The sequence below is a fragment of the Nelumbo nucifera genome, chromosome 2 (genome assembly GCF_055504915.1).
Source record: "Nelumbo nucifera cultivar China Antique chromosome 2, China Antique-T2T, whole genome shotgun sequence".
Classification (NCBI taxonomy): Eukaryota; Viridiplantae; Streptophyta; class Magnoliopsida; order Proteales; family Nelumbonaceae; genus Nelumbo; species Nelumbo nucifera.
In genome coordinates this window covers 69199045-69221800 of record NC_142650.1, presented here as the reverse complement: position 1 = coordinate 69221800, position 22756 = coordinate 69199045, and the positions used below count along the sequence as shown (strand labels likewise).

General features: G+C 33.1%; 1 protein-coding gene across 6 annotated transcripts in view; it reads left to right on the top strand.

Annotated features, from left to right (window-relative positions):
* LOC104601464 (Tetratricopeptide repeat (TPR)-like superfamily protein) overlaps window positions 1–7097 on the top strand; it is a 49402-nt gene extending 42305 nt beyond the window's left edge. For 4 of the 6 annotated variants that reach the window (XM_010264806.3, XM_010264803.3, XM_088898351.1 and 1 more), the window contains 2 exons: window positions 3520–3555; window positions 4085–4344. The gene's annotated coding sequence lies outside the window, so the exon portion shown is untranslated. Of the gene's footprint in view, window positions 1–3519; window positions 3556–4084; window positions 4345–6434 lie in introns of those variants that run through there. The other 2 variants (XM_088898352.1, XM_010264804.3) reach the window with 2 other exon arrangements.
* Window positions 7098–22756: the final 15659 nt, after the last annotated feature.

The window sequence follows — 22756 nt, the reverse complement described above, 5'->3', positions numbered from 1 at the left end:
GAGCTGTTCATTAAATTTCTTTTACTTTCTTCTGATTGTACTAATGCATAAACCTCTTGGACAGATGGAAGATCCTTGTTGCCTAGGATCTGGACTCTAATGGATTCATACACTGGGTTCAAGCCATGGAGAAATGCAAACACTCTTTGTTGGGAAACAAGCTTTTCGTATACTTTTGCATCTTCATCACACGTCCAGTCTACACTTTGATAGTGATCTAACTCCTTCCAGATGGAGGTCAAGTCTGAATAGTACGCAGAAAGGTTCCTCTCTCCCTGTTTACAAGTGGATGATTCTGCCTGTAACTAATAGATTTTTGCATAGTGACACAGTTCAGAATAGGTCGATTTTGCCTACTCCCAAATCTCATAAGCCGTTTCAGCCCACATAAAGTTCCTTTTCACCTGAGGTTCATAGACACCAAAATCCGGTACATAACCATGTTGTTTTCTTGGTTCCATCTGTCATACCCAGCACCTCTGGAATTCGGTTCTTTAATTTTCCCATTCATATACCCTATCTTTCCCCTTGCAGTAATGTATAACTTGATCCCCCTCGACAATTCTAAATAATTCAAGCCATCCCGGGGTATAACAACCATAGGGAAGGATAAATCTGTGTAGAGAACATTGATGTGGGCCCCACAGCTGTGGTCCCACTCTGTCCGTAGGGTAGAATGTGTCTAGTCACAGCTGTGGTCGATTTATGATTCTGTTATTCTAGTTGTTTTCAGTTTTATATTGTTATGTGTTATGATGTAAACACCAAGGGCAGATGTGTCCTTTCATGTAACTAGCATAACATATAAATATTAAATTAAAGTGGCGGCGGCAGAATATTTGACATTCTGTTCTTCTCCTCAAAACTGTGTTCTACTGCTCTCTCACCACTCTTTCTCCTCCTTCACTTTCTCTTCTCTTCGAACCTGAAGTTTCTTAGTGATCAAGACTGATAGCAGTCTTGAACAACTACAATCTATACCCCCACTTATTACGTTCTGCATTGAGGAGACTCCAGATGTGGAAGAGTCTTCACCACTCATAATCACAACTTCAAGTTACACTCCAAGTGAACACAAAACCCCTAAAAAAAACAGCCGAACACCCCAATAAAACTCTTTGCACCAGGGAATTAGAGACAACCACTCCCCTCCTTTCCCCCTTTTAAATCTCAGTTCTTCAAACAAAATCAGCTGTTGTTACAGAACTAACAGGTCATCACTGGCCTACCATAAATCAGGTATGGCTGCTGTTGCAGCATGTACAGGTCCTCTCTTGACCTACAAATCAAGTGTGGCTGCTGTCGCAGCATATACAGGTCATCCCCTGACCTACAAATTCATCAGAAGGTTGCTGTCGCAGCATATAAAGGTCATCACCTACCTACAGTCTGTTACAGGGATCATTCGATCCCACAAAAAAGGAAAGAAGGGGGTGCTGCTCCCCTCACATTAACTAACTGAACCTATTACAGGTTCTGTTGTGGCACACGACCAGAAAAAATAAAAAAAGGAGAAAGGGAGAGAGAGTACTTCAGTCCGATGCAGAAAAGAAAACTGGATCTGGATCTTCAATAAATCTCACTGTAGATGGCGGAGGAAGAAGACAGAAAAGGTTTACTCAATCTCTTCTTTCAGATCTGACAGTTCCGCTCTGATACCATGTTGTCCAGAAGAGAAGAAGAAAGGAAGAGAGAAGAGAGAAGAAATAAAAGAGATTTTAAGTCTCAAAGAGATGTTGGCGGCGCCAGCTTTTTATTATTTATACTAGGGCGACACAACTTAAAATAAAAGATGCTGAAAGTACCAAAGTACCCCTGCGGTACTAAACTTACAGAATAATAACCTTTCAACAAGTTCAAATCAGATTTTATATGTAATTAGAAGTTGCAATTTGGAAGGAAGGATTTTGATGAAATAATGTTGGCTATATGCTGCTGTGCAATGTCATAGTCGGGGTTAAGTCCAGCTAGAAACTCAAAAACCCTATTCTTCTTTAACAGTTTCTGGTAAGTTGCTGCATCTTTGCTACTTTTCCAAACCACAGTCTCCAAATGATCAATCTCCTGCCATAAGGTTTTGAGGGCTGAAAAATAAATAGCAATAGACTTATCTCCCTGTCTGGTAGCAATTACCTGGTTCCTCAAATGATAGGCTCTAGCAACATTCTCATTCTGTGAATAAGTTTCTGCAACTCCATCCCAAATTTCCTTAGCTGTGTTATCCCATAAAAAGTTTTTACTTATATAGGGCAACATGGAATTGCACAGCCAAATCGTTACCATATAGTTCTCCTATACCCATTAGGAGCAGTTAGTTTCGAGCTTTTCTTCCTTTTAATTATATACTCATAAAAAGAATGTACAAGTACAAGTATGCCCTTAGTAGGTCGGCTACTTGTAAGAAGCTAAAAAGAACCACTTAAGACTTAACATAAACAAATGGGCCTAAGGCCCAATAACTACCTAACTGAATTATGTAAATAAAAAATAAATAAAGTCGGCTCAATAAGAGAACATCGACCCAATAACTCAACACTTGGTGAATTCTGCTTGTTGCTAGTTTTTTTTTTCTCCCTTTTTGTTCATTTGTTTTTTATCTTCTACTTGAATAAAACAGAACTGCTGCTGTGTAATCTGAGGAGAGAAACACAGGTTTGAAGAGGAGAGTGAGAGAAAAGAAGAGTGGAAGGAAGGAGAAGAGAGAAAGAAAGAAGGGGTTCAGTTGATTGATATCTGCCGCCCCATACACTTCATTATTTATAGCTTTCGGTTCCTTACAAGAATAGGAGATAAACAAGAAATCCTAGTTCTAATAAAACAAAAAATATAATATGGATAAGGCCAGCCGGCCCAATCTTAAAAGGAATTTAAAATAATTCGGTGTGGGTATGGAACCACACATACTAGAGCCTGAGTGTGGGTATGGAACCCCACACTCGTGGCTTACTAACTATTTCTTCACTTCTCTCACCCATCTCTTCTTTATCTTTGGCGCTTACCATAACATTAAGAGCTATTCTCTTTCTTTCTGATCTCTTTCTCATTCTTTGGTGGACAACAAGCTGTCTACTTGCTTCTCCATGCTTATTCATCCAAAGTCCCTCCTTTTAGGCCTAAGTTTACCACTAGACCAGATCTGAAAGTTTAGGACCCCCTACCTTGTCTTACATCACACTGATTCTTGATGGCAATGTGATGGGGTTGCTGCCCTGTTTCCTTTACTAGGAAAAAAAATTCCGAACAGCTAACCATTCTTTTGTGTATCATTAGTATATTGTGTACACACTCTACTCATCAATAGGTTCTTTGTCATACCTTGGGAAAATTTACATGCCCATGCTTTACATGATTATCTCCATTTTTTTGATAATGTCTATATATTGTTAAAATGAGTTGGAAGGCACATTTGTTGCACATGGTATTAATAATGAATATATTTTCTGTGTATTGTTCTCATGGAATTGGGATATCTGCTTATATGGTAGTAGACGTATTTTCTGACTTAATGTTTATTCACAGATCTACACAACTTGGCCATAATCCCAACTATTTGGGGTAAGCTACATGGATCCTGTCCTGCCATTATGTTCTATCAAGATTCATGCTTTCTGTCAAGTTTTCTTACATTCCAAGTCTTGATAAATGAGAAGGGTTGTCTTAGGTTGGAAGTAGGCATAATCAAAGATCCTCCCACGGCCCACATGACATGCCACCCATCAAGCAGATACTCAAAGCTCACCCAACATGACACCCCTAAACATTCTACTCCAAACACCACCCACCCAACATAAAGTATACACCCCCTTCCCTTTATAATCCTACAACCACCTCTCTGGCTCTCTAAACTACAAATTCAATCACCCTTGCAAATTCAACCATGCCATGTAAGCTTTTGGCTGAGCTCAAGACTTAATTTAAATATAAACTGTACATGTTTATTTAGAATCTCCCCCCCCCCACCCAAAAAAAAAAAAAAGAAAGAAAAAGAAAAAAAAATGAGCAATACATCCAAAACTGAGCTTTTGGATGTATTTCTCAGTTTCTGATTTACACTGAAGCTGAAGGTTTTTCTGGACTTTTGCAGGCAGCAAGTTTGAGAATTGATGAGCAATCTGCATTACATCCAAGCTTTCGGTAACATTGCCAAGGAGGTCAGTAGTGGACTTGCTGTACTTTTAAGGGAGTCTTCCTGCACTTGTATGATTTGGTTTTTCAAAATTAAAAAAATGCCACATTGGCAAAAAGTATGATATGCTGATATTACAGTTCTTTCTTTAAAAAAACAAAATCATAAATGTTGGTGAGCACACTCTAAACATTTGAAATAGTCCATGTTGTGATGAATTTGTTGTTTTCTGCCTTTTTGTTTGCTTCCTCGGGGGATAACAATGTTGCTCCCTGGCATTGCTACCAATCCTGTAAGTATGCTTGTCTCGGGCTCTTACCATATACAAAAGTCTGATTGACAACAGTTATGGTATTGGCCCCTGTGGGGCATCCCACTCTGATCCCCTAAAGGCAACATGGACAGTCATCATTCTGTGCAAGGTGGAGCTGAGATCCGTGCACTCTAGATGCAAAAGATGAGGTTGAATAGAGATAACTAATTTTCTCAATCATATGCAATGAGAAGCTTGGTGCATCTATAAACTATAGAACGATATACAAGTTTTAATGGAGTCATTGGTTCAATTAAATTAACTATACATTATTCTTTTGTACTTATAATTTTTGAGTTGTAAACCAAGGATTAAAGGGCGCAATGTATCGGTGTATCCATATATGCTTGCATTCACTGATATACAAATATTTTGAAAATTTTATAGTGTCTCGGGCCTCTTGTGGGACCTTACTCTTTCATTATTATAAAATAAAAAAATCAAACAAAATAAAAAAGAGTATCAGCCATATTGATACGCATTGATACCCATGCTGGGTATCAGTATCGATAGGGGTGGATTCAAAAGCTCACAAGTTTGAGCTGAATTTGACTGTGAGTCAAGCTTTCTATAAAAAATAAAAATTATACATTTAAAAAGTAATTTTTTTATTTTACATACAAAAATTAAGAATTATAAAAATTATTTATTATCATATATATAAAAATAAAAATATTTATTATTATACATAAAAAATAAAGAAGATACATATAAAAAATTGTTTTTATTTTACATACAAAAAATTATAAAAATTATATGTATGTATGTACATATAATAAAAAATATATATTCATGATCTTGGCTCAATTAACAAACGAGCCTATATATCGGGCTTGAGCTCGGCTCATAGCTTGGTTTAAATCAAGCCAAATCGAGCTTTTCACGAGCCAAACTCGAATAGCTCATGAAAAACTTGATTCATTTCCACCCCTCGGTATCATTGTGTATTGATATTTTAATCAAATATCAACCTAACCAAATAAAAATGCTAACTTCTCAAGTTAATCATAACATTGATGAACAATCAACAAATTTAATTATCAAATTAAAAGGGAAGAGGAAAATATGTTTCCAAATCATTCAAAAAAGAAGCAAAATTATCTTCAGCAAGACACTAACAAGTCTCTACACCACTAGCTGATACATTTAAGGGTGGCCCACTGGTTGAAATCTTCGGAACTTTTCACATTATTCTGTGGTTGATCTGTTGAGAAATTGGAAAGAGATAGCTAACTCTACCCAAATTAAGAGGATTCCTAACTAGGGGTGTCCATGGTTCAATTAACTGAACCATGGACAATTTTTCAAACCGAACCCGTCCTATCGGTTTTTCAATTTCTCCAAACCGAAACTGAATCGGTCCTACTGGGTTTTCAATTTCTCCAAATTGAAACCGAACCAATGCCACCGGTTGATCGGTTTGCCAGTTTCAGTTCTTTGGTTTTTCGATTTTTTATATTTATAATATATATTATATAAATATATGTATGATATTATATTATAAATAATAAATGATATAAAATATATTATAAATATTATAAAAATATATAATATATTTATAAATAGATTATTATAAATATAACATATGTGTATATTTATATATATGATGCATATATATTTTATATATAATATATAGAAAATATGTGACATATTAAATATATATAATATATACATATAAACATATATACTAGTCGGTTCGGTTAACCACCAATTTTTTCTAGGTTAACCGAAAACCGAATTGGTCCTTCGGTTTTTCAAAAATACCGAACTAATCGGTTCGGTTAACCACATCTTTTAGTTTGGTTTTCTTGGTTCAGTTCAGTTTTTTGGTTTTTCAATTTTTTATGGACACCCCTACTCCTAACCACTCTTAGACCTCTCCACCCTCTGGGTTCATAAAATTGAACTTTGATGGTATAAATATAAGAATCCAAGGCCTTCCAGGATTGGAGGAGTGTTTAGGAATGATGAAGATTATTCTTGCCATGCTTTCAGGCCCAATTGGAGAAGATGACTCTCTTAGGGCTAAGATCTGTGCGGCTCTGGAAGGAATCTAAAGAGCAAGAGTGTTGAACATTAGAAGATTGGTCATTGAAGGTGACTCAAAGGTGGTGGTTAGATGGTTAAAGGAAGACAATAGTGGCATGTGGATCTACAACAATGAAAAGAAAAAAATTCAAATGACTTACTAGGGACATTGAGATGAAGTACAGTTGGGTGAAGAGAACTGCTAACTCAATTGCTAATGGGTTAGCCAAGCAAGGAGTAAATAGGGATTCTTTGTTTTAGGCTAATTTCTAATTCCTCTTTCATTGTAATATGCTGGTGGGGAGTTAAGATGTTTTACCATGGTTTTCAAAACTGGACTGGACCGGATGGTCAGATTGGAAAAGCCAAGAATCAATCACCTAATCAGTTTTGTTTCACCCTAAAACTACTTTTGGCTAAAAACTGTTGATTTGGTCAGCGAATTGCTAACCTGGGCAATCAAACTGTTGAACCATCAACCCGAACAACGATTTTGATCATTTTTTATTTTTTAGTTAGAAAGGGCAGTCCAAATTAGATGATCAAACCATTTGACCCGACAATTGGTCCCCAGAACAGTTCCCTATCCGGTTCGGTTTTAAAAACCTTGTGTTTTAGCTCCCCCTCTTGTAATTATACTTTCATATCTTTAATAAAGCTTATTGTTATTGATAAAATAAGACTAACAAGTCTATTTTTTCACTTTAATCTTATATGAATCTTCAAAGTTGTTCATATAATTGAATTAATAATAATGTTGCTAACAAAATTGATTGTACTAATGAGCCTTCATCATTATGCTCTAACCATTAATGGGGAATTTATGCACTTTTATACCAAGCCATTGCAGGAGTATGTTATTTCGCCTAATGTTCTTAGTATCTCATCTAGTAGAGCTACCCACAAGTTTGTTGGGTGTGCTTTATCTTGTTCTAAATTGTACGCATGGTTTTGTACTTGTTTATTTTGAGTTGTACAAAATATCAACCAAACCAATTGAAATTATAAACATCTCATTAAAATTCACTTATCAAATTCATCCAACTAAAAGAAAATTAACGAATATGATAAAAATGCTTTTAGGATTCCTCTCATTGACAAAATAGTGATTGGATCACAGATTCAATTGATCCAATCAATGATGGGTTGAAAACATTGAACTAAACAAAAGATTTAAATTTATTGTCCACAAGGGTGTATTTGCAACTATTCCAAACATTATTAATAATTATTCATTGTGTAGAATAAGGTGGGACCATTATAATTAAATAAAATTTTATAGTTCTATGTAATCTTTCTCATGGGCATGACTTGAGCTTGGCTTTTGCCAAAATTCTAATGGGCTTGGCTTGAAGCCTGAGCCTCAGACAATGCAAAGTTGGGCTCGAAGCCTAGCTTGTAAACATGTCTAGTTATATGGAGTCCATCAATCATTCCTTCTTACGAAAAATTTCTCAAATATGTGCAAATTTCACAAAACAATGTGATATGCGTAGGGGTGAGCAAACAGTTTGTTTGGTTTAAAACCAAACTGAATAAACTGAACTAATATAATTGGAAGCTGAACCGAAACCAAAGTTTGGTTAAACTGAACAAACCGAACCAAATTTTCTTCAGTTAATTTGGTTGTTACGATTAAACCGAACTTCAAATAGGTGGGTCATTTACAAAGACCTGTTATAACGTAAAAAAAAATTGAACATAAATATCAATTTGCAAAGAACTGTTATCAGTATTCATTGCTTCATAATTTCTATGATATGAGGAAACAATTAGAAATTTAGGAAATTACTATTATAAATTTTTGGTAAATTCCTAGTTCGGCAGCCGAGCTGGGAAGAGAGGAAGATGAACTGATGAAGGGGAAGGGGATTTGCATTTTTTCGAATACCCTAGTGTGCCAATTCTATTAAAATTTAGGAAATTACTAATTTACCTATGGAAGTTCGGTTTTTTTCGGTTAACCAAACTGATAAATACAATAACTGAAACCGAAACCCAAACTTCTAAAAAACCGATGTTTACAACGAATCGAACCAAATACCCGAACTAACCGACCCGAAAGCACTTAACCCGAAATTTTGATTCGGTTATTCGGTTTTAACCGATGTATGCTCACCCCTACCTATGAGACCAATATGAAACATTAAAAAATGGATAATGTAAAAATTCTAGCCAAGCCTTGAACTATATGATTCTTTTTAATTCTTCTATTTTTGGCATAGATTTTGCAGTTTCTTATTTAATCAAACAATATTCTTTATTTCTTCCAAATTGTTTTTGTTTCTTTATTCATGTAAGATCACTTGTATGCAAGTAAATATTAACCTTATATAATGTACTATATTTGGATTTAATTTTATGACCTTCATTGAAACCAAGGTATATGGAATTTTTTCTAAGAGTTGCATTAACTTTTGTTATGTTAAATTATAATAACTAAGGGAGATATTGAGTTTTTTTTATTAAAGATTAATTAATAGATATCTACTGTGATTTTGGTGTAGGTCATAAAAGTTAAATTTAATTATACAATGTTAACTTGTACCATTACCATTTATTGGCATACGTGTACAACACATATTCATATACTACTACTTAATAAAAAACAAATAAAGTGAAACAATGTGAACTTAAGATTTGTACAAGAGAAGCCTATTTTCTCTTGTTCTCTCTTCTTCTAGTTTTAGTCTTAGAAAATGCCTTTTATTTTATTGTTGTTTGTAAATGGATATAAAAAAGAAAGAGAGCTACCTCCATCTTCTTTACTTTTTTTTTCCATTCAACAACTTGAGAAACAAAGGTTGGTTCTATATTGTGTGTTGACACAAATTTCGCGTATAAATCTAAATACAAGAAAAATGCAAACAAATTTAAATAAATTGATATTCTTATATTTATGAAATAAATGGGATATAAATTCTTTGTATTTGAAACTTTCTACCAAAAGGGGTTGAACCTCCGATTCTCTCTTGAAGAAGTATTTATTGAAGATTTGTATTTGAATTGAAGTCGAGGATCAGTTGACGTGTTCCTATACTTTAGAGAATAGAGGAGATTGTTTCCTTCAATTGGTCTTGCTTCCTCTTTATCTAGACTTCAAAGGTGGTGTTACTTTCCTCTTTAGAAGATGTGTATGCTTCCTTCTTCCCCAAAACCTTTTTACTTTACCTAGTTTTTCTCTTTGACTAAAAAGTCTCCTCCCTCTTGATGGGAATCCTTATTTATAGACTTTTTGGTATAATCTCTTCCTCCCCTTGATCGAGGATTTGATTAATTCTTCTTACCCTTTTTAGAGAATAAAAGGTTGTAATTACTACTATTCTTAGATAAAATAATTTATCATCCATTGTTCTCTCTTTAATTATTGACTAATTTCCGCCTATGGGAAGATGTGACTAGAGATTTGATTGGCTCTAGTTACCTTTCATAAAGAAAAATTGGCAATTTGTCTTTTATAGAAAGAATGATTTTCAATCATTTATTCTCTCTTCGATCATTGATTAGATTTTCCATATTTATGACTTGAGATGGGCTCTAGTTGGATTATTTCCTTAAACTACTAAAACTTTATTCACATTTGAATTTGAATTTGACTTCATAGTAGATCTTACATGGACCCTTCCATTATGCTAATGGATTTACAAAAGCAAAGACCAGATGTTAAGGCCTATACACATTTTTTTAGAGTATGGGGCATGGCCCAAATAAAAAGACTCATACTAAGGTCCATGAGCAAATTTGAGTTTATGAGGCTAGGATCCATTTAGAAGCCCATGAAAATTTTAATGTTACATTGTGTTCATCTTCTTCCTTAAGTTTGTTTTATTTTTCAGGTCTTTTGGATAAAGAATTTCTTTGAATTTCAGCTTTTTTTTTTAATTTGAAGTTGTTATTTTCTAGTTTTTCATCAAATTCTGCTTGGATTTCATTATTCTTATGATTCAAATCGAGAAAATTTCCATAGAAATCATTCATCTCAATTTATCCTGATTTTTTTATGTTTTGGATCAGATGTTTGAATTTTTATTCTGAGAATTTGGTATTTTCATTATTCATCAAGTGAGATTTGTTATTATTTATTTTCTTTTACTTGTTATTGTTTTCCATTAGGAGTTGTTTGTTATTGTTTATTTTTATTCATTTCAATTTTCAAAAAATTTGGTTATTTTCCACATTAAACAAATTTCATGAAAATTTGTAGTTTGTATCATAATTTTCTCCATCTCATTTTGAATTTGGTGAGATTCAATTTTTGTATTATATAGAGCATATCCTTAATGAACTATGGAAATTTTGAGGCAACTATGGTATTGAAGTTAGGGGTGTCCATGAAAAACTGAACCAAACCAGAAAATGCGGTTAACCGAACAAACCAGTTTGGTTTCGGTTCGGTATTTTTGAAAAACTGAAGGATCGGTTCGGTTTTCGGTTAACCTACAAAAAAATTGGTAGTTAACCGAACTAACCGGTATATATTATATATATTTTTAATATATGTCACATATTTTCTATATATTATATATAAATATATACATACATTATATTTATAATAATTTATTTATAAATATATTATATATTTTTATAATATATTATATATCATTTATTATTTATAATATCATATTATACATACATTTATATAATTTATATTATAAATATAAAAAATTGAAAAACCGAAGAATCGAACCAGTTAAAAACTGAAACTGATAGACCGGTTAATTGGTGGTACCAGTTCAGTTTCGGTTTGGGGAAATGGAAAAGTCGGTGCTACCGGTTCGATTTACAAAAACTTCCCATGGTTCGGTTAACCGAATTGTGGACACCCCTAACTGAAGTTGCTAACAACTGCACTCGTTATATCAGCCTAGTTACTGACCCAAACTCGCTATAGGGGGGGGGGCATGACTCCCTTGGGTCCCCCCTAGCTCCACCTGTGACACCAAGGGGATTGAGCCACCAAAGTTTGTATTAGATTTTGAGAGGGGGATTTCAATGAGATTTTGGTTTCCATTGACCAAGAAACTCATGTTCTTTTTTTTTTCTCAAATTTATTCCCATCTCTTAGGTGAGTAAGTAACTTTCCCACTTGGGGGAAAGTTGCCAACACTTGGATGGGACAAAATTGTCCCTTTTAATCAATGTTTTAAAAACCGATCCGAAATTTGAAATATTCTGGCCACCAGTTTTGGGGTCGATGGTTTGATCACCCGATTTGAACGGACGCCCTATTCTTACAAAAAAATAAAACATAATTAAAATAAAAATGGCCAAAACCGATGAATGGGTTAACGGTTCAACTGCCCGGGTCAATGGGTTATTGACCAGTTCAATGGTTTTTGGCTGAGGATTGGGTTTCGGGTAAAATAGAACCGGTCGCAAAGATGGTTTCTGGTTCAAACGATCCAACTGTTAGGGTCAACGACAGTTCGAAAACATTACTTTTAATAATGATTTTTATGGATAAAATGGTCAATGCCTTATTTACCTGGGAAATAAAAGAACATGGGTAAATGCACTTATCCGGGTAAATGTTTTCGATTGAAGAAATACTTATTTAGATAAGTGCATTTACCTGGGTAAATAACTTGTGGAAAAGTGAATGAGGCCTAAGAGGAAACTAAACCATCCATTGATCATTCATGAGAGTTCTATCCACGCACAAGCACCTCCTTCCCAATTATTACACATAGTGAAATGTTTCCTAGAATTCCCACATTCTTCAGACTGCAATCAATCATTTATTGATTAAATACTGCATGGATGAAGAACTTAGAGGAATCCCTTCAAATTTTTCTGAAGGATGAGAAATCGCATAAGAATCACCAAGAACCAACCAAGGCATATCAAAATTAGAAAAGAGAAGTCCCAAGTAGGACCATAAATTTCAATGTTCTTGCACGGTCTATTTAGCATGAACAAAAAGTAGCAACGAAGGGTTGCATATTAGGCTTAGTTTGGAAGGAGTACAAATACAAATATGTATAGTGCAAATACATACAAAATAATACAAAAGACAAGGTTTTGCACTCTACATATTTGTATTTATACTCCTTCCAAACTGAGCCTTTAAGGAATGTAACTAAACCACTAACAAAACCATCCATGCAATCAATATAGTCAAAATAGACTTCCATCTTCCAAAAAAATTTGCAATATGGTTGCTTCCTTTACTTCTGAAATGAAAACCTGAACAGTTCAAGCCTTGGAGAGATGGAGAAATTTTAGCAAACTTGAATTGAATTCTAGCTAGGTTCAGCAATGACTACCATGGAAACATTATTCCTAGAGATCAACTTTTGGAGGCGTCTGATATTCGCTTTGTCATTGCCCTATCCTCTTATCTTCCAGAATAATAAATTCATTTAGAAGAGGAATGGGATGACACACCTTAGGATCTAGTAATACGCCTATTAAACAAAACAAACGTTAACCTATTTCTGTTTTTCCGCCTGACTGAGTTCATTCTTGCACCATCAACTTCCCCATCAGTAGTAGCTTCTAAACAACAAAGAAAGCTTTTGTTGATCATCCAAGGTGAGAGGCATTAACGTTAGGCAACTGCTCTGACTTTATATCAAGATCATCTCTTGAGTCAAATTTATAACAAGACCTTCTTTAGAAGTACAAAGTCAAATTATGTCATTCGGAATTAGGAATGATAAGGGGCAGGTTTGGGCGGGATAGGTTTAGCCCGTTTGGGGCGGGGGTCATATTCCCCATTCCTATCCTCGATTCTAAACACCGTTGAGGATAAAAGTTATTCTCCATCTCTAATTTCCAATAGAAATGGGTTTTCTGCAGGGAGCTGAATTCTCAAAATTTTGTAATTAACAGTATTTTTTTGAAAAATAAATTTATTTAAAAAAAAAATAATATATATATATATATATATATATATATAAATATAAATTACTGTTGGGTTGGGGTGGGGTGGGGACTTTATTCCTCATCAGGCGGGGGAGGTCGGGTACCCGGCAGTGATGGGAAAAATTGCATCTCTATTTGGAATCTTGTCATCACAATGTTCATCACAGGATGAGAGTTCTAGCTCACTATTAGCCACTGGAGCTGTTACAAGAGGAGTTAAAGAGGAAGTTTCTTTGTTGAGATTAGGGTTATTTATTAAAACACCTTGATACTTTCATGAATGTACTAAAATCTGCCCTATACTTTGCAATCGATTTACTTAAACGACTTTTCATTAGATGATAGTGGAAATGACAGTTTTGACCCTAATGTTCATTTGAATAAATTTAATCAAACAAAAATATCATTTTTGTCCCTAATAAGACACAATGAACCAATCTATTTACTATATTTGGCCAGTTTTGTTTTCTATAAAAAAGTGTTGGGATACTTTTGGAACAAGGGTGCCAAAGGACAGTTTTGGATTGGACCCCGCCCAAACCAAAATCAACTTGGATGGATTGGATGGACCAACAAGACATATTGAATTGGACCAATCCAGACTTAATGATCCAAAGTATTTATTGGATTGGACCTGGTCCATCTGTAATGAATTTATATTGGATTGGGTTGGGTATAGCCAATTTCTTCTCCAATATATATATAATCAGGGACGGGGCAAGGCAGGGACCTCAATCCCCATCCCCGACCCCAACCTCGACCGAAGATTCCTATTAATCCCCGTGCCCATCCTTGGCCCCATTGGGTCAGGGAAGTTAGGTCCTTATCTTGGGTGGGGAAAATTGCCATCCCTAAAGGTGTGTTATAGTAAATGACCTTAGCAGAAATACATGAGAGTATACAATTGTTTTATATTGTCAACTTTTTAAATAATTAATAATTATTCATATTTTATATACTACTTTTAATAAAAATTTTATAATACAAAAATAACAATAACTAATTTCAGTCAGGTTTATTCATCAAACCGATGAAACCGACCAACCCGATTGACTCGACCCTAGTTGGTCAGTTTTCTAGTATATTAGGTTGAATTTGGTTCAAAAAGTTCCCAATTCGACAAAGTTGGATCAGTTTCACTTTATCCATTTGTAATCTGACCAAAATCGAATGACCTAACCATGGAAAAGTGGGAAATTTTCCATATTATTTATTCTAAAAGGTTTTATATCATAAATCTAATTTTTAAATTTACTTTTTAATAATTTCACTATAATTTTTAATATTAAATTTAATTTTTAAGTTTAAATCTTTTGACCAACTGGCCAAACCAAAAAATCGACCCAAACCAATACAACTTGAGTGGGTCAATTTTCACAAAAGGTTAGTCGGTTTCAGCTAACCAACTCCCTAACCTGACAAGGTAAATTTGGTTGGCCAAATAGCCTATGACCGAACCAAACCAACTCATGAGCACTCATAATTTCAGCTAAATTAATAGTCTCATATATGATAAATAACAATAGTTTAATCTCTAATAATTATTGAAAATTTATAGCGAAAATACACAATTATTGAAAATATATTGATAATGAAAAATACAAAAATTACAAAAATTAAAAAAATACAATAAATACTAAAATATATTAACTTAGTCAACAAATAGTATAATCTCAAATAATAGTTTAATCTCTAATAAATATTAATCAATAACTTATAACAAAAATACAATAAATTAAATTTAAAAATTTCAATAATAGTATTTTAATCTCCAATAATGTTTGAAAGTTTTATGTTAAATAACAAAACAAAATAAATTCATACATTATAATTGAAAACACATTTATCACAAAAAACAGTAAATAATTACTGAAATACAGTAAATATTAATTTTAGTATACATAATCATATAATAAATACAGATTAAGAGTTTAAATTTATTATTAATAAATATTAATTTTTTGAAAGTTATTTTCTCGAATTATTACTTGATATAAGTGAAATTAATTATTTACAGTATTATTTAGAAATATTAAATTATTATTAATTTCAATATTATGTTATAATTATTTTTCTACTTTCTAGATTTTTTTTAAATTTATTACATAATTGCTTTATTTTAAATGTTTAAAATATAGTTATGTTAAATGTTTTGTTATTTAAATACTTAAATAATATGTAAGATATTTAAAATTTAAAATATTAATTATTTATTGAATTTAACTATCAACAAAATCATAATTTATACTATTATTACATAATTTCATTATTAATTTTGTAATATATTAAATTATTATTATTTTCAATATTATGTTATAATTATTTTTCTACTTTGAAGAAATGTTTAAAATTTATTACATAATTTTGTTATTTTAAATATTTAAAATCTCGTTATGATAAATATTTAGTTATTTAAATATTTAAATGATCTATAAAATATTTAAACTTTTCGTTATTTGAATTTTATTTATTTAAAACTATTACATATTATTAGGTATTTGAAAATCATTTCAATTGATAATATGGAAAAACATAATTTAAATTGTTAGTACATAATTTCATGATATATTTTTCAAAAATATAAAATTATTTTTTTTCGTTTTTAATAAATATTTTAAAGTTATTATATAATTTTGTTAGAATATTTAAATAATTCTTAAATTAAAGTAGGGGAGAGGATAAATAGGAATTAGAGATAATTCAGGAGAGAAACTTTCTACTAAATTAGAGATAATTTTAGAGATAAATAGGATTTAGAGGTAATTTAGAATTAAATAAGAATTAGAGATAATTTTAGAGAAAGTGGGGGATAGTGGGAGAGGTAGTTTAGGAGAAATTTTAGGAGAAGAGATTATTTAGGTTATTGGGAAAGTGCATATCATTGGTTGTCTTGAAAATGACATGGAATAAAAAAAATAAAAAATTCAAAAAAAGGAGAAAATTTCTTTACTGCTTTGTTTTAATCTATATATATATATATAGATAGATAGATAGATAGATAGATAGATAGATAGATAGATAGATTGATTGATTGATTGATTGATTGATTGGAAAATAAGGGAAATTAATCCAAATGGGTACAGTAATAGGCTTCCAGCCCAATCCAAAGTTTTGCACCCATTTCAATAAATAAAACAACAAAGATACCAAACTTTAAGATAATCGTCTTCCATTTCAAAACACAAGAATATTGTTAGAAATATCAAACCTATTCAAGGACCTCACCTAACTGATTAAGCTTTTAAATTGAATGGTTCTTTGAGATGGTATTAGAAACATTTTGACCAAGTGGCCTAGTGTTCCATTCTCATTATCCCCATTATAATTAAAAAAGTTTCAGTACAAGGTATGGGTGGGCCTGTTCTTGTTCACGCTTCAAGCCCAATGGACTTTTGTGTAAAGGGGTGAGCTAGAGAATATGAACCTATTCAAAGACCTCACCTAACAACTTAAAGTTTTTAGGTTGAATGGTTCTTTGAGAGATATGCTTAGAATGAAGAGCAGTAATCCTTACCTCCTTTTGATAGGTTAAAAGTTTTGACTACAAATTAAAGCCTTGATTATTGGCAAAGAAGGCTGACTATACATGCACTTACCCATCAAAGCAAACAATTGGTTCACCTTGTCTGAGGGAATCGAGGAAGAGGGGGGCTTCCACAGTGGGAATTGCGAGAGGAGAAGAACGAGGTAGCCAACTAGCCATGATCAGTCATGCTTGAGAAATTGCCAAAACACTCCAAATGCTATCCTCAGTGTGTCAATTCCGGATTTTCCATATAGATATTAATTAGACTTTTAGTAAACAACACATTCATGTTAACTTATAACTAGCAGAGGGCCCCTGCTTCGTAGGGGCTGTATTGGAATTGTAACATTACTATTTGTTTCATTAAAGAAAACAATGATTTCTTAATAAGAAACTTGAAATTATAAGTACTCAAGTCTTGAAACTCATATAAAAACTTAAAAGAAATCATCGTGTTCTTGTTAAAGAACATGATTATACAATGATAGTTTTGAGTTCTACTTCATAGTTGTCCTTTGTTTCACATTGAGAACTCCTAGTTGACCCAAACGGTACGGCAATTTGGCCTGGGAACCATCCAGGCAGTGGGTTCCGTTTTACCCCAAACCTGATCCCTAGCCAAAAACCGTTGAATCTATCAACGATCCATTGACCCGGGAGATTGAATCGTTGACCTGTCGACCCGTTCAACGATTTTTTGTCATTTTTTTTTATTTTAATTTTTGTTGTCAGAACAAGTTATCTGTTCGAACCAGACGGTCAAAGCATTGACCTGGAAACCGATGGCTAGAGCGGTTTCATTTCTAGGTCATTTTTTCTAGATGTCAATAATTAGACGATATAACTTTGTAATTATAGTCACGGGAAGGGTGAACATTGCGAGGGATTCCAAAACCTTGAAAAATAAATCCAAAGTGACCTTAAATACAAAAAAAATTGGCAGTAAATTCACCAAATTGGAAAACCCAAGGAAAAAAATCAGAAAATCGAGTCCAAAGTTTCGCTTTGAGACGGAGCTAAACACATATGCAATCAAAGAAAGAGATAGAGGAAATCGCCTTGTAAGAAAATAAAAAATAAACATTGCACAAGAAAACCCAAAGAAAAAAACAAAAGAGAATAAATAAAATGGTGGTAAACCCTAGACTGTTTTGGACGATCTTGAAGAAGAAAGCCAAACAAAAGCAGAAAATGATAAAAACGGAACATACCTTCGTCAAACCGCATACGCTCGAATAAAGCCCATAGTAGAAGAAATCTTTGAATAGTGAAAATCCAAAAGCATAAAAAACCATGGTTTCCGAACCGCCATTGACCAGGACAATCGAACCGTTTGGCCCAAGAACCGTCCAGGCAACCAGTTCCATTTTACCCCAATCCCGGTCCTTAGCCAAAAACCGTTGAATCGGTCAACAACCCATTGACCTGAGCGATCAAACAATTGATCCATTGACCCGTTCAATGGTTTTTGGCCATTTTCTTTATTTTTTAATCATTCAATAAATAATTATTATTTACCTAAAAATTTATATTTAAGGCTGATTTTAATGATCATTTTTTGATCAATTTGTTCATTTCTTAAAAATTAGGCCAATTAAACATCAAAATAGTTAACGATACACAAGATAACACGTGGAAAAAGGGGAGACCACCCCTTTCCTTCTAAAAAGTTATATTTAAGGCTGATTTTAATAATCATTTTTTGAGATTTCTTAAAAATTGGCCGATTAAACACCAAAATAGTTAACGACACATAAGGTAACACGCAGCGAAAGGAGAAACCACCCCTTTCCTTTTAATATATGTATATAAGATTTATTTATTTTTAATTCTTATATTTCTATAATTATAACTTTTGTTTCTTATTCAGGGACAATATTTTTGTTTCTTTGAAATTGTTTTTGTTCCATTCAATTTTTTAAAAACCGACCCTGAACTGGAATCTTTCTGGCCACCGGTTTTTGGGTCAACGGATCAACTGTCCAGTTTGAATGGATGGCCTGCTCCAACAAAAAAAGTTAAAAAAGTTAGAAAATAGTCAACAGGTCAACGGTTTGACTACTTGGGTCAATGGTCTTTGACCAATTCAACTGTTTTTTGCCAAAGACCGGGTTTGGGGTAAAACGAAATCAATTGCCTAAACGGTTCCTAGGCCAAACAGTCTGACCATCTAGGTACGGCGGTTCAAAAACAAAAGGAATCTTATAGTATTCCTAATTGTGCCATGCCAAACTGAATCCACCCCAAGCATTCCTTTTGTGTTTTTATACTGTCCAATAAATTTTTATTATTTTTCACTAATATTTATTATTTTTTGGTAAATAGTATTAAATATTATTAACTTTTGTTATTTTAAATGAAATATAATGGACTTTTATTTTATTAATTATGTTTCAAATGCATAGTCTTTGCTAAATGTACTAATGTTCGTACTTGAAGTACGCATAAGGAGGCTTAAGACACTTTGAGTTGTGGATAATTGGTGAAAGTCCAACCCATGTTTTATTTTTGGGTTATGTATTTTTATATTAATTTGTATTTTCTAGATGGATTTTCAAATAAAAATTACTTTTATATTTAATACTCTTTTATTAATTTTAAATGGAACCTATAAATGGATTTTTAGATTTTTACAATATTTGTTAGTTATACATTTCATTAATATTTTTATGCATATTGGTTTTTGTTAGATAAATTTGCATTAATTTTTATTAATTTTAAATTAACTTTAAGTTAATAAAATTATTTTTATTAATTTATATGCATAAACCATATTTGATTAACATATACATAAATATATGCAGGCAAGGGCCGAGCCTAGGTTTGGCTTGAAGTATTAGGCCTAGTATCAAGCTTGAAATTTGAGAGCCTAATTTGAGCCCACGCCAAGCCTAAACACAAAATGTAGACCTGAGCATGAAACTTTTGGGTCGGGCTAGGTTGAAATGATGAACCCTAGAGGGAGAGGGGATGCTGAAAGGAATAGCAACTGAGATAAGGTTGAAATGGTCAACTCTAGAGGGGAGAGGGGATGCTGAAAGGAATTGCAAGTATGGGTGGGACAACCCTTCCCTATCCCCATTTTGAAGTCCTCCCTACCTGTTACCTCATCCCTAATTGTGGGGTAGCAACTCCCATCTAGGGATGACAACTTTACCTGATTTCTTCCCTTACCTGCCTTGACGGGGTGATTTTTTTTTTCTTGAAGGATGAATTTTGGGGTGGGTATGGGTTTCGGGATTCTACAATTCATAGGGTAAGGATAGGGTACCACATTAGGCTAAACCTAACTCTTCCTGACCCACATATTGTTTGAAAGCATGTGAATTTTCTACATTAGGTGTTGAATTTAATAATATTTTGAATTTTATGTGGAGGATAATTGATAGTTTATATGTTTTTTACATATCTTAATCAAATAGTTGGAAATTTTGTTGTTTGTGCATGTTATTTTACTTACTTATTGTTCATATATAACAAGAAATAATAGGAAATTAGATGTGAGTCCTAAACTCAACTTGCTCGAATGTGGGGTGGGTAAGGTTGGGAGGGTTTTGCATTTTTATGTGCGGGGAGGGATTGGATGATGGGAGGGTTAGGGAGTCATATATGGTCAAGAATTTACAAAATCCTCCTTGAACCCACCCTGTTGCCATCCCTATCCATCCTTGTTTCCATCCCCATTCAAGATTAGGGAAAACCCGCTCCATTTGGTGCAAGATAGGTTGGGGTGAGTACAAGGGATTATATGTAGATCTCATCCCTAATTTGGGGAAAAATTTCCCTATCCTCATTTAAGATCAAGGAAAACTAGACCCATTTGGGGCCTAGAAGGGTGGGTCAGGGCCCTGATTATGTATGTGTTTGGAATTGTGGGCGTTTATTCACTAAACATTTGTATTTTATTTGTTTGCAAAACCGAGAAAAACAATAATGAACCTGCTTATTGAGACTTAAGCGCTAGGCACTGTTTTAGCAAAACAGTGAATAAATGCCTACCCAATGGGGGAAGCATTAAAATGAACATTCCCCCAACGATACACACACACATACACACACACACACACACACACATATATATATATATATATATATATAGAGAGAGAGAGAGAGAGAGAGAGAGAGAGAGAGAGAGAGAGAGAGAGAGAGAGAGCCTATAATCAAGGTAGGCTTTGGAGAAGAGATATTTTAGGAGACAAATTTTAAGAATAATTTTAGGTAATTGGGTTGGAAATATTTAAAGTTGGTTTTACATGTGTCACATGCTACATCATTTTTTAGAGAATTAAAAACAATAAAAAAATTAGAAAAGGAAAAGAATTAGGGTAAATTACATAGAGGTACCTATACTTTGGGGGTAGTGACATTTACATGTGGCACATGCTACATTTTTTAGAGAATTAAAAATAATAAAAAATTATAAAAGGGAAAGAATTGGGGTAAATTACATATAAGTACCTATACTCATGGTTCAAAATATTGATACAAGTCGATACTATTTTTTATGTTTTTCGAAACTAGTTCAGAGGGGCCAATTTAAGGCCAGTTTACCCCCTAAACCACTTGCCAACCCGAAACACTCCTTGTAGGGGTATATTGGGAAGGCTCCGATACGATACATATTGGCCAATACAGGCCGATAGTAACAGAATTTTGATCCTTGCCTATACTTTGGGGGTAGCGACACTTAAGGCATGAACACATGAACTTTCAAACGTGATATTTCAGTATCTTGAACTTTTCAAAATATACACTCAAATCTAATCACTAGTATTCCTTCAATATCTTGCACTAAACATTTTACAATCTTCAAATTGCCCTTCCTTTCCCATTTTTGTTCTTAAATTTGAATAAACTACGCATTGAAGCAACACAACAATCTGTATATCAACCTTCATTTTCTTTATTAATGCTGAACAAAGCAAATGGTTGTGCGGTTCTACCACAAACAAAAGTTAAAAGAATCGAACAAATAGTGAATGCATCCTCCATTCCAAATTCAGAGTTTTTAGAAATTATTAAATTTTAGAGTTGCATTTCCTGTCTTAATACAATCATTTACATCCTCTTAATTTTTTTTTTCTAATCTGTTTCTGTTTTCTAAAGTTATAATTATAGCATTGATCTTAAATAAATTGGTAGATGGTGAACGTTTTGATTATTTTACCACCTACATTCACATTTATTAATGGTGTTGGACTTTAAATGTATATTTCAAAATAATTTGGGGTATTAAAGTATTACACTTAAAATTAAAAAAAAGTTAAATTTGATTATATGAATTTTTATTTATCATTATAAGGTGTTTTTTTTTTTTTTGGTAGAAATGATTATATGATGTTAAGTTAGAACTAGACCTGTTCATGGGCCAGTCTAGTCCAATTTGTTTTAAGTCAGGCTTGGACATAATTTTAGGCTGCGGGTTTGGGCTTATATCCGGCCCAACTTTTTTTTGGGCTGAATTTGGGCTTTATAGAAAAATCCTGATTCAAAGTTCAAGCCCAATTTGATAATATATATTAAATAATAAAAATATATTTATTTAATAAAAAATATATACAGTATTTTTGTTCATCTTCTTCTCCTTTTTTCAAGTAATAATGAGATCTTTTATTATTTTTGTGTTTTGAGGATTTTTAATATAAATAGAACACTTTTTTATTAAATAAAAAAATTTTATTTTCAAATTTCTGATTAAACTCGGGCTTTGGACTTTATGTGAGAGCCGGGCTCAGGTCAAAACCTAGGCCGATAGTCAGGCTGAGCTTGGGCTCGGACATGAATGTATTCTATTAATCATAAACAAAGCCCAGCCTGGCCCGGCCCATGAATAGGTGTAGTTACTACTCGCAGATGCTACTTATAAAAACCAAATAAATAAAATGAAACAAAATAA